We start from the raw sequence: 13,391 nt of genomic DNA, 5'->3' as shown, positions 1-13,391 counted from the left end.
AATAGGTTTGCAACCTTAGCTCTGGCAGGCTCTAAATATTTTGTAGTTTATGCAGATTCTCATTGGTAGGATGGGAGCAGTGTGTTTTTATTAATAGTTTTTTGTTCTTTTTAATATGCCTACTGGTGCATTTTATATTACATCTATGCCATTCATTGTATTTCTATTAGCCAAAGCTATTCTATTTATGGGCTTCCCTGGTGGCTCAGTGGTAAAGAATCCGCCTGCAATGCAGGAGACACGGGTTCAACCCCTGGGTAGGGAAGATCCCTGGGGGAAGGAAATGGCAACCCACTCCAGTATTCTTGCCCGGAAAATCCCATAGACCGAGGAGCCTGGGTTCATGGGGTTTGAGAAGAGTCGGACACGACTGAGCGACTAAAACAACACTCTATTCATATGAGTGAGCTGCAGATGGCCTACCCCTTTAGAACGCATTTCTAATGCAAAAGGACATCTTCTTATATAACCCATTTAGGTTTTTTGGTACTACAGAACTTGATGTAGAAAAGATGAGAGAATCTGCCATTTCTTAATGACTCTCATTTAAGCAGCAATTTGACTTAAGGCAAAAAATGGCCTCTGCAGAATCTATTATGCTAGATTTTAGCAGTCTTTTCACATATTCAGAGGAAAGCTGTAGGCTTATTCCAAGAACACAAGTATAGAAATAGATCTACCAGATCTGAAATACTTTAAGAAGTCAATGATCTGGAATTTTCTTTATCAACATCTTTCCTATTGCCTATAAGTCATCCTGTCATTCTAAAAAGGCATGCATTCATAAGTTATTTATCAAGTGTTTCGAGTAACACATAGTTTGCACATCAAAAAGGTATGTGAAAAGCACACAGCAGGTATGCAGTCCACTTGCCCGGCTGGCTCACATGTTAATAGAGGAAACCCAAAAGGCTATAATACAGTATGTTTTTTCCTCCAAAAAAGTCGAATTTATTATTTCACATCAACATTATGGAAGTTAAAGAGAACAATCAAGTTGTTTCATGGACTGGCAGGTGACTTATTAATTCCCTTTCATTTCCAAACCTCATCAGTCACTACGTTTGTGAGGCAAATCAGTCAAATACTTGAAATCTAGATGAATTTTAAGATCTTCAATCTGTCCTGTTGAATATTCACAGTATTGACATAAATAAATCCCTTCAGATAAATGTTTGCAATATTCCAGCATACTTGAGAAGCCTTTCCCACAGTCATCACAAACATAGGGGAAAATTTTACTGTGTTCAGTAGCAACATGTCTGTTACCATTTGTATGAAGTCTACTCCAAAGTTTTTACATTTGTCAAATGTGATTTTGCTTAAGAGGCTATGCTGTCCACATTCTCCATTGTTATACTTACCACTTAACTCTATTAATTTACATGCATGCTCATTTCCCACATGGCTGTGCAAGTCTTCTGGATCACTCATTTCACGTTCACAGGACTGACACAAATATTGTTCACCACAGCTGCTCCTGGAAATGTAGGTAGAGTTCACTACTTGAGGAGAACTGTATGTCATATTGCTCACACCAATAAAGGTGATCACTAAAATGGGTGTCTGCAATGCGCTGGCTGAAGTTCTCAAAAATTACTGTCTATCATCACAGTATTTATAAATGTAGGATCCTCTTCATGCAGTTTGGCATGTTCGATCAGAAGCATGCTGGTAGAGAAACTCTCTTTGCATACTAGACACACGTTTGAACCAGTACACCTGTGCTTCAAGATCATACGCCTGCTTTAAATCAGAATATTTTCTGTTGAACTCACAAAGTTCACATTTATAGAGGCTACTGTTGCTAGCTCTCAGTAAAGGCCATTTCTGCTGAGCATTCACATTCAAAGCTTGGCTCTTGTCAGCAATTCTGCAAAGTTTTGCTGGTAGCTCTTCATCAGCCACCAGCTGATGGACTTGGAGACTCTCAGAGGAATGGTTTCCTGTCTCTATATCCCAGTCTTCAGAAATTGCATGCACTTCTGTGGCAACTGGAACATCTTCAGCAGTGTGAACTTTTATGGGGCTCTCTTCTTGGGTTTGCTGGTGGGCTGATTCAGGGGAGTCACAGTCTTTCATCACAAATTTCAATATCAGCAGATTTTTCTGTAGGAAAGGCAGTGTGGTCGAGAATTTTAAGTACAGGACTGGGAACCAGGTAGTTTTAATTTCTGTTTCTGGCCTAGATTCCACCTGTAAATTTTGGCAATTCATTCGATGTCTCTGTATCAGAATCAAAGATTTTGTTGTCAAAATATTTTAAGTCTGGTTGTCTCACAGAACACACACTGTAACAATGATCAGAAAAAATTCCATTCAATCCATCTGCAATTTTGCTTATTCCAGAGGAATCTGAATAACGAGAAGGATGTACAGTCTTCCTTTTCCTTTTTTTAGGATATTCGTTCATATTTTTTTAATTTGGTGTAATTTTTAATACTGGAGTGAGGAGAATTACAGGGAAGTTTTCATGGATGGTGAAATATGCCAGTCCCCAGGGCCGCCTGGCCAGGCCAGGCGCAGCTGCGAGGCAGTGGCCAAGATGCCCGAGCGCGGGCAGAGGGGCGGCGCCGCTCAGGTTGGCGTTCCACTGGGCCTTATAATACAGTATTTTAAAGAACATCAAGTTTCTTTTTTAGAACTTCTAGCATTTTCCAGCTAGGAAGAATTCAAGTCCTAAACAAATGCAAGGTAATAAAACAGACATTATACTGACTGAAAAACGTTGGTCTCAGAGAAAAAGAAAGCAGACTGTTCAAATCGTGTATGCACACATGTTTATGGAATCATGCTTATTGGGTACCTCAGGTAGGCTGGTCCATAAGACTTGATTTAAAGGTGGGGGTGGGGAAGACTGGGCTTCCCAGGTGGCACTAGTGGTAAAGAACCCACCTGCCAACGAAGGAGACATAAGAGACATGGATTCAATCCCTGGGTCAGAAAGATCCCCTGGAGGAGGGCATGGCAACCCATTCCAGTATTCCTGCCTGGAGAATGCCATGGACAGAGGAGCCCGGTAGGCTACAGTCTATAGGGTCACATAGAGACATGACTGAGCAACTTAGCATGCACGCATGTGGGGAGGACTTACACATCTATATTATAGCTAGTTGGTGCTGCAGGACACTGCTTTTTAAAATATTTTTATTTATATTTTGGCTGTGCCAGGTCTTAGTTGCAGCATGTGAGCTCTCTTAGCTGCGGCATGTGGGATCTAGTTCCCTGACCAGGAAGCAAACCCGGGGCCCCTGCATTGGGAATGTGGAGTCTCAGCCACTGGACCACCAGGGAAGTCTCACACAGTCCACTGCTTTTTAAAATATTTTGCTCGCCAGTGGCTTGGGATGAGGAAAGTGGGTGAGACACTGGAGATGGACACAAAGATGCGCACCTAGCGTGAGTAGTGAGATACGATCAGTTGAAGGAAAAGGTGGCAAACAAGGAAAAGCCACTGTTGGAAGAGGGCAAAGGAGCAGAAAAAGCTTTTTGGAAAGAAAGCAGAGACACCAAGAGTTAAAAACGGCAAGGAGAGATAGATATATTTTGGTAAAAATGTAGGGATGAACTAGTGGATATAGCTGTATGTATGTTCGGCTACACCCCACAGCTCTGCAAGTTTTGTAGTTGCCTAGCCTTGAGACTGAAAAAGAACCCAGAGATAGCGACAGAGACATCAATGGCTTAACAGATGGGAGGTCTTACATACCTCAAGCAGGTCCTGGAGAATACACATGCAACAGACTGTGGGCAAGACATGGGAGCAGTCTTCGCTACCTGGAGGGAAAAGAAGGCTACTGTTTATACAGAGAATCGACATCAGGTTGGCTCATCAGCTACCAGGGAAACCAGCAGCTGAGGCATGTCCCTCATCGCCCCTTGGGTTAATGACCATCACAAGAGTAGATACTGCCCTTTAATAAAGTAGCAGGTGGAGCCCTTCTGGCCTAAGGGGCAAGCACGTTTATGAGAACAGGGCACAGGTGGAGCAGGGACTGGTTAAACAGGGGGTTCAAAGAGCAAGAGAATAGCCATCTTGTGTGGCCCGATCATACACCCCTTCCCTACCTACCCTGAATAACCCTTACAGTCATAGGGGTCCTATGGGGGTTCTGATGACACACACAGCTGTTCTAGACTCCAAACACTGTATTTTTTGCATTGCCTGAGGACTCAGGCAGGCCTTTTGTAATATCTTCCACCTGTTGTAACGCATTGCAGATGACACAGGAACAATGACGGTTATCACGCTCTATCACTGCCTTGCCCCCTTCTGCAGCTCAAGTCAGAAGCCCAAGGTATTCTTACTATTTTACCATTGCCACAGGTCCCCAGCCAAGCCCTCCTGGGTAACTGAACAAGTCCAATTCACAAACCTGCTCCTAAGTCCACGTCCCTGAAGCCTGTGTCTGTAATTGTTTAGGGGTGATGGGTTGGGTGTATGCTTGTCTTTTGTAGCTAACCCTGGTCCTTGTATTTTGTCTATATGAAGCCCACCCCTTACAATGAGATGAACCATGAGGATGGGGCTGCTACTTTTTAAGCTGGAAAAAGACTGAGGTTAACAGAATATCAATATAATGAAAGAGAAAGCTAGCTCTCCCAGTAGACACCTGTCACAGGTCCCCACATGCTAGTGGACGGCCACCGTGGCATCACCCCCGCAGCTTTCTGTTCCCCGTCCTAACGTCCTTATTTCCTGGTGCCTTGGCGTTCCCCAAGAACGCTGAGTTTCCTCAGCCTCTCAGCTGGCTTGGCAATTGTTGGGCTGCACCCCTCAGGCCCGCAAGCCTTGTAATTGCCCAACCTCAAGACTGAAGAAAGAGCTCAGAAACAGTGACCCAGACATAAATGGCTTCATAGGTTGGGAGTCTCACCCATCTGAAGCAGGGTCCTGGAGTGACACACGACCATGTGTGGCGGAGTGTGAGCGGGGCACAGCCGCCATCTTTGCCACGGCTGATGCGGGGGAGGAGCCTACCCTTTATAGGGGCAGTGACGTCAGCGATTGGCTCATCGGCGACCAGGGAAACCAGCAACTGAGGCACTTCCCTCCTTGCTTCTTGAGTTAAAGAGCATCAGGAGAGGTTTTCCTTTAATAAACTAGCAGGTGGAGCCATTCTGGCCTAAGAGGCAGGGGGCCAGCACATTCATGTGAGTAGGGTATAGGTAAAGCAGAGGCTCAGAGTACAAGGGAACAGCCATCTTGAGTGGTCTGACTATACAGTATATAACTAAGGTCCCTGCACTGCAGGCTGTCCCTGCCCCGAGAGTGGAGAGTTTTGATGACTTCTAAGACTCAAGAGTTAGAGAGGAGATGGCAGGTAGTCAGATTCCAGTTCAGTCTTTCCACCAGAGACGGCTTCAGCCAATCTTCCCTCTCTGCCTCAAATTACCTAGGTGCACATACAACTGCCTCCGCAAATACTAATCTCTCTCCATTATCCAGATTCGCCATATTTCTCCCATGAGCATGACTTTTATCCTATCTGTGAAATACTGTGCTCAGTCACTCAGTCATGTCTGACTCTTTGCGATCCCGTGGACTGTAGCCCGCTTGGCTCCTCAGTCCATGAGAATTTCCCAGGCAAGAATACTGGTGTGGGTTGCCATTTCCTCCTCCAGGCGATCTGTGAAATAATAGCTTGAGTCTATCATGTAAAGCAGCATTTGATTCTTTCTTGATCTTATTTACAATATAAGGACAATTTAATCAACCGGGAATGGGTCTACTGCAGTAGTTCTCAAACTCGAGTGTACATTACAGTCACCTGGAAGGTTTGTTAAACAACGGCTTGCTGGACCTCATCCCAGAATTTCTAATCCAGTGGTTCTGTGGAAGGAACAGAATTTACATGTCTAATAAGTCCCCGGGTGAGGCTGCTGCTGTTTCCAGAATCATTTGCTCTGTTATAGTCACCTGGGATGAATGATGATTCTAGCTGTTCCCCCACCACCATGCTTCTCTTTGATAAAAGGAAAAGGAAAGAGCATCTCAGTTCACACTGATAAGAAAAAAGTTACATTCAAAATGTTGTACAACTGATGACAACTCACCAGTGTGCTGACACCAGGCTTGAGAACAACTTTAAACTATTGACCAAAGGAAGAGTCCTGATTACTTACCACAGAGGCAAAATGCTGTCAGCTGGGCAGAACGCCAGGATTAGTATCTTTCTAAGAGTCAGCTAGATCCTTTTAAAGAGGACTTCTTGAAAATTAAATGTTTCTTTAAATAGAGCTATGACAAGCACTCACTCATCCCTGTATTTTTTTCTGATCGATGCAATGATGAAGCCTATTTTAATAAGATATGATTTTATAAGTTTTTTGGCATCAAGTTAATTTTTTTTTTTGATGTTTGATCAAATTGTGTTTGATGAGATAATTCATTTCTTATCCTTGTCATATGCATAATACTTAATTTCTTCACCCAAGGAACAGTTCAGTTCAGTTCAGTCTCTCAGTCATGTCCGACTCTTTGTGACCCCATGAACTGCATACACCAGGCCTCCCTGTCCATCACTAACTCGTGGAGTTTACCCAAACCCATGTCCATTGAGTTGGTGATGCCATCTAACCATCTCATCCTCTGTCGTCCCCTTTTCCTCCTGCCCTCAATCTTTCCCAGCATCAAGGGCTTTTCAAATGAGTCAGCTCTTTGCATCGGGTGGCCAAAGTATTGGAGTTTTAGCTTCAACATCAGTCCTTCCAATGAACACCCAGGACTGATCTCCTTTAGGATGGACTGGTTGGATCTCCTTGCAGTCCGAGGGACTGTCAAGAGTCTTCTCCAATGCCACAGTTCAAAAGCATCAATTCTTTGGCGCTCAGCTTTCTTTATAGTCCAACTCTCACATCCATACATGACCACTGGAACAATTGATCAATAAATATTTGTTGAATGAATATTCAGCATCATAAAACTGAGTATAATTCTTGCATTGTCCTGTTGGCTGCATAAGGATAATAGACATGGTGCTAAAAACTCAAGTTGTGAAGATGAGGGTCACAAAGGGAGAGATGTTCAGAAGAAAGATGTAGTCGGGAGACGTGCTGTTTTACTGAGGAACTTTCATGCAAAAACCTCTGCCCATGACAGTAGATTATGTAGATTACTGTCTGCACCAGGATGTGCAGCTGGGGTTCACATGGGACTGGGACCCAGCCTGCATTCTGTTCATCTGCTCATTAAGCCACATACCCGAGCATGGGGCTGCCACCATTGAAGGAAAGAATAGGTTGCCTAATCTCAAAGATGCATGCTCAGTTGCTTGGCCATGTCTGAATTGCTGTGACACTTTGGACAATAGCCCATCAGGCTCCTCTGTCCACTGGATTTTCCAGGCAAGAATACTGGAGTGGGTTGCCATTTCCTCCTCCAGGAGATCTTCCCGACCCAGGGATTGAATCTGAGTCTCCTGTGTCTTCAGCATTGTAGGCAGATTCTTCACCTGCTGAGCCATCAGGGAAGCCCCCGATACCGATCAACTGTTGGCAGCCCAGTTTCCCTGTGTCTGGATTTTTCTCCAGCGGTCATAATTAGTCATTGGTCATCTTGAAAATGTTGGTGGGTACATAGCATTACTAATTGTTTCACATGAACAATTCATGCATGGAACCCCATGGTGGACCTCCAAAAATTCTTTCTTGCCATGATCCCATAAGCAGAGGATTGGACTCTTTTCTGTGAATACTGACGGACAGCTTTACTTTGTGGATTCAGGGATTCTGGGAAGGCCTGATAAATGATTCCCAGAGGAATCTTACCCTATTTAACAACTAGAGCTTGACATTCCAATTTAATTTGATCATCTTAGCTCAAGGCATGTTGAAATGAAACAAGTAATTAAGAATTATTCTGCTGTCAGTGTATGGCTTTTAGCACCCTGTGGTTATGTATGTCACAGTACTGAGCAGAAGACATTATGGATTTACTTGGCTGGGCCATTTCCCTTATCCTAGGCTCTCTGGGTCTTGTCTCAGTTTTGGTCATCTCATTTTCCCCAGTACTTCCTTACAGTCTCTGTTACATAGTAGGCCCTCAGCAGATGTTTATTGAATAAATGAATCACCAACAATCCTATCACATTCTTGTTCAGTTAATTTAGAAAAATTAAGATTCTATGTTTATAATCTCAAAAATTTATTCTTAAGGTACACTAAAGAAGATTTTTATTTCTTATTTTCTGATCTAGATGGTAAACCGAAATTAGTTCTTCACATCTTTAGATTTACAGATGTCTTATCATTTGGAATAAAAATCACTTCACAGAAAATGGTTTGTCATTACCATCCGCTTCTTTCATTTGACTCTGTGTTCAATTTTCAAATGAGCTTTAAGATTCTATTCTAGTACATATTATTTTCATTGCTTTTCTTTATATTTTGAACATCTGCTCTGGCACTATCCATTAGAGCATATCCTCCTCTTACATGGACCAATGGCTAGCAATGGCTGTTCACCAAGAACTACATTTCCCAGCCCTCATTGGGTCAAGTTGTGGTCATGTGACTAGTCCACACCAATAAAATGTGATCAGAAATGATGTCTTCTTCTAGGCCAATATAAAAAAGTATACTTCCTCCATACTCCTTTCTCCTTTTGCTGGTGGTCATAGAGCAACAATGAGGCTTGTAATCTTTACTGTACAATGGATTCCTTTGACACACATTAGAAGCCTCTGAATCCCTTTGCAGAATGTTTGTTAAATGTATACAAATCTAGAATTATAAAGGAAACAAACTGTATTAAATAAAATTATCAGAATATTTAGAAAATCAGTAATACATAATATATCTGAGTATATTCATTATCTATTGCTTTGTAACAAATTACCATAAAACAACATTTTTTTCATGGTTTCTGTGGGTCAGGAGCAGCTGAACTGGGCAGTTCTGGTCCAGAGTCTTTGAAAAGGCTACATTCAAGGTGACAATTAGGGATGCAACCATCTGGAAGCTTGACTGGGGAAAAGATCCACTGCTAAGCGTGTTCAAACGGCTGTTGGCAGGCTTCAGTCCTTTGTCACATCCACCCCTCCACAGAGTTCTCATGTCATGGCAGCATGACCTCCCCAAGAGCAAATGCTCAAAGAGAGGGCACAGAATCGATTGAAATGTTATGGCCTAATCTCAGAAATGACATAGAATCACTTTCACCAGACTCTATTCACTAGAAGAGTATTACACAAAGGTGTGAATGCCAGGAACCTGGGGGCCATGCAAAAGCCTGCATACCACAATGAAGTTTTTGTTTTTGTTTTGTATTAAAATACAAGATCTAGAGGAAAGTGTAATAACCACTGTAATTTTGAAAGTGTGCTGAGTATAAGTGATTCTTTGAAAGTTTGGCAAAAACAGTGATGATAAAAAAAAATAACAAACCTGTGATTTATTTGTTACAAAGATGCAAGTACTGATAATGCTTTCTGTGGTTCTTGCCTATATTCATAATTAAAGGAAATGACAAATTTTGGTTTGAAGTTAACAGTGATGTAACTTTTCCCTTGCAAATATATGGGCAGCCCTGAATCCTTTGGAGGTTAGCGGACTCTTGAATTCTAGCCAAAGGCCCCATGAGATTGGAGAGCCACAGATAGCTTAGCACCCCGAATCACTACTTGAAGAAATAGTTAACAAAACATTAGAATGGCCTTGATCTGTTGAAAGAGAGAAAGCCTCTAATGTGTGTGAGCCATTATATATTTTAGAGTCTACCTGTTATTAATACTATTTGTTGTTTAGTCCCTAAGTTGTGTCCAACTCTTTTGCGACCCTGTAGACTGTAGCCCACCAGGGGCCTCTGTCACAGGGTTTCCCAGGCAAGAATCAGGAGTGGGTTGCCATTTCCTTCTCCAGGGGATCTTCCCAACCCAGGGATCAAACCTGTGTCTCCTGCATTGACAGGTGGATTCTTTTTTTTTTTTTCCATGTATTTTTATTAGTTGGAGGCTAATTACTTTACAATATTGTAGTGGTTTTTGCCATACATTGACATGAATCAGCCATGGATTTACATGTGTTCCCCATCCTGATCCCGCCTCCCACCTCCCTCCCCATCCCATCCCTCTGGGTCTTCCCAGTGCACCAGCCCTGAGCACTTGTCTCATGCATCCAATCTGGGCTGGTGGTCTGTTTCACCCTTGATAGTTTACCAATGAGCCACTCTCTCTCTCTCTTTTTAGTCGCTCAGTTGTGTCTGACTGTTTGCCATGGACTGTAGCCTACCAGGCTCCTCTGTCCATGGGATCCTCCAGGCAAGAATACTGGAATGGGTTGCCATTTCCTTCTCCAGGGGATCTTCCCCACCCAGGAATTGAACCTGGGTCTCTTGCATTGCAGGCAGATTCTTTACTGACTAAGTTATGAGGGAAGCCCCAGTGAGCCATTAGGAAAGTCCGTTTGTTACTATATAGCCTATCCTAAACTCCCTAATACATTTGCCAATTAATTACAATATTATTTCTACTTTATTTTGTCCTTCAACATACACTTTTGAGTAAAATTTTAACTTACCTTTGTGTTAAATTCCATAAATTTATCTGCTATTGTAGAGCATTCATCTCATTCCACTATCATCTAATTCACTAACTTAATATGTACATGTAATAAAGACATGTAGAGACTAAATTATATTATTCCAGTGACTTTTATTTTTTTCCTCCAGCTTTCAGTCTTATACACCAGATGGTTGCCAGCAGGATCCCTATGAGTAACTTGTAAATAATCAATAATAATCAATATTTTTATGACTCATGCTCCTAAGAGATATTTAATCACATTAATGAACTTGTTTTCAAACAATGAGCATCTCATCACAGGGACAACGGATCATCCCAGATACCATTGGCAGAAATATCTCCCTGGGATAAGTAATGGAGACTGAAAGACTGAATGTATCTAGGTAAAGCTGCTGGATGGGTTTGTGTTGAAAGAAATTAAGCTAGTTATAGTACAAGGTTGAAGGGGTTTTATTGTCACCGACATTAAAAAAAAATGGTAAAACCACTAAGAAAACAAAGTTAGGTCTGTGATTTTACAACTTCTAAAATTGAATTTTAAAAATGAGCCGGTGGTGTTAATTTCAACCTAACTAGCCAGATCCTATATGACAAAATGAATTTTGAAAATAATTGTCTTGCAAAAGATCAAGCCATTTTTAGGCATATATATCATGGTTGGTTGGAATTCAGTATAAAGATTCCTTTTAAATGGAAGTGAATCATGTAACATTTATAGTTTCTCACTGAACTATATAGTACTCCCCTTCACTGTTCAAGAGAAGATTCATTAAGCAAAAACAGCACTACAGGGCATGCCAGGAAAAAAAAGAAAACAACAATTCTCTCTAGAAGCAAATATGCCCCTAGTAGTAATTTAGAATTAGATTGATCAAAATGGTGATTTACTAATGAATATTTCGTTTTCCTCTATTAAAGTATAATTTTTGACCATGATTTATAAGAACAACATACGTGCTCGCTTCAGCCGCACATATACTAAAACTGGAACGATACAGAGAAGATTAGCATGGTCCCTGCGCAAGGATGACATGCAAATTCGTTAAGCATTCCATATTTTTTAAAGAAAAAAAAAATAAGAACTACATACAAAAAAAATCTTTTCTTAAGTTAGTTCTTAGCTCCTCATTATCTTATGCAACTTAAGCAAAACTAAATGGTCTAAATTGAAGACAAATTTGTATTCTGATAGCAGTGCTTATTGTAAAAGCTTTAGAATATACAGAAAAGCTTGTTGCAACTAGAGAAAGCCCATACATAGCAACGAAGACCCAGTGCAGCCAAAAATACATAAATAAAATAAATTAAAAAAAGAAACAATGTTGTGCTACATTGAAATTAGTTACAGAATGATTATATATATATATTCTCAAATAATTTTATTTAGTTTATTATAAAATTCTAATGCAGTTTTATGAAAAGCTATAGGATGGAGTTAAACTGTTGGGTCTTGGATAATGTTTATAAAACATCTAAAGTAACACTCAGGGTAAAATTATTATGACCCTGTAAAGTTTATATAGCTTATATTGGAAAGAGCAAGCGATCTGCCAAGATGGCCAGAACTTTTCTTATGACCTGGATTTATCTCACAACTCCCAGTAACTTTAAAACCTAGACGAATATTTACTCACCTGACATTTGCTCTTTACTTCCTTTCAGTTTCATGGGGCAAAAATCAGGTATTTTCATAAACAAGGCATAGCCTAAGGTTTGGAGGAAGAGAAGATTCAGGTGTGGCACTGATAATTTATTTTCTGTCTTGATGAAAAATGTGCTGAATAACAGAATAAAATATGGCATCACAATTCATCTAGTTGACTTTATCTACTTTTCAAAATTCAATCATTTTTTTTACATTGACACAATCATTTATCTCTGAAAAGTTGGAGGGCATATGCCTTCCCTGCAGGCAATTTATATATTTATAACTGAGCCATCTTCTCAGAGAGATTGTTTAATTCTGCTTCCTCTTCCACACCTCTCATCCCATTGTATACACCCTTAGTGTCTCATTTTTCTAATGCTTTAAACATTTAATTTCCAGTTAATATGCACCTTAAATTCATCCTTGAGCTGTCTAGGCTTGAATGCAGATATCACTACCCTATAGTCCCCTTGACACAATGAATTCACAATTTCTGTGCATTTTGTTACCCGCCCCCTCTTGGTTTTTCTTAAGGCATAATAAATATACTAGCCTGAAACCCTCAAATAGATTTTCATTTCACATTTATCCTTTTGCACAGACTGGTGCAGCATATTACTGTGGCCCAGATCTGGGAACTACTTAGCCTCCCCTAATGCGTGTAGTTTTGTGGTACATGTGATGCGTGGTCCATGTTAGAGTTAGAGCTGGATAATTCCAACAATGTCATTGCTGAGAAAGTACCGCAGGGCAGGGAGAAGTGGTAATGTTATTACTTATCTTGTGCTTTAAATGCATAAACACAAAAGGATATTTGAAGACAGAAAACATTAACACTTAAAATTACAGTTCTACTTAAGATAGAAATAGATTATGCATCCGGAGAAGGCAATGGCAACCCACTCCAGTGTTCTTGCCTGCAGAATCCCAGGGACGTGGGAGCCTGGTGGGCTGCCATCTATGGGGTCGCACAGAGTCGGACACGACTGAAGCGACTTAGCAGCAGCAGCAGCATATTATGCATCATTTATCTATCAAGACCATTTAATCATTACTTGGACACTGAAATTTCTTTAAAAATTTATTTTATTTATTTGGCTGCATCAGGTCTTAGTTGCAGCATGTAGGATCTTTGTTGCAGCATGCAGGATCTTTAGTTGTGGCATATGAACTCTTATTTGTGGCATGTGGGGTCTAGTTCTTTGACTAGGGATCAGATC

General features: G+C 41.0%; 1 non-coding gene and 1 pseudogene across 1 annotated transcript; one reads left to right on the top strand and one right to left on the bottom strand.

The window, feature by feature from the left end:
• Positions 1-961: 961 nt before the first annotated feature.
• Positions 962-12,453, bottom strand: LOC122684358 (annotated as a pseudogene).
• LOC122684550 lies at positions 11,478-11,584 on the top strand. Its single transcript, XR_006338092.1, has one exon. It is a non-coding gene; the product is annotated as a U6 spliceosomal RNA (small nuclear RNA).
• Positions 12,454-13,391: the final 938 nt, after the last annotated feature.

The sequence above is a fragment of the Cervus elaphus genome, chromosome 26, assembly GCF_910594005.1.
Source record: "Cervus elaphus chromosome 26, mCerEla1.1, whole genome shotgun sequence".
NCBI lineage: Eukaryota > Metazoa > Chordata > Mammalia > Artiodactyla > Cervidae > Cervus > Cervus elaphus.
This window is presented reverse-complemented; position numbering and strand designations above follow the sequence as displayed.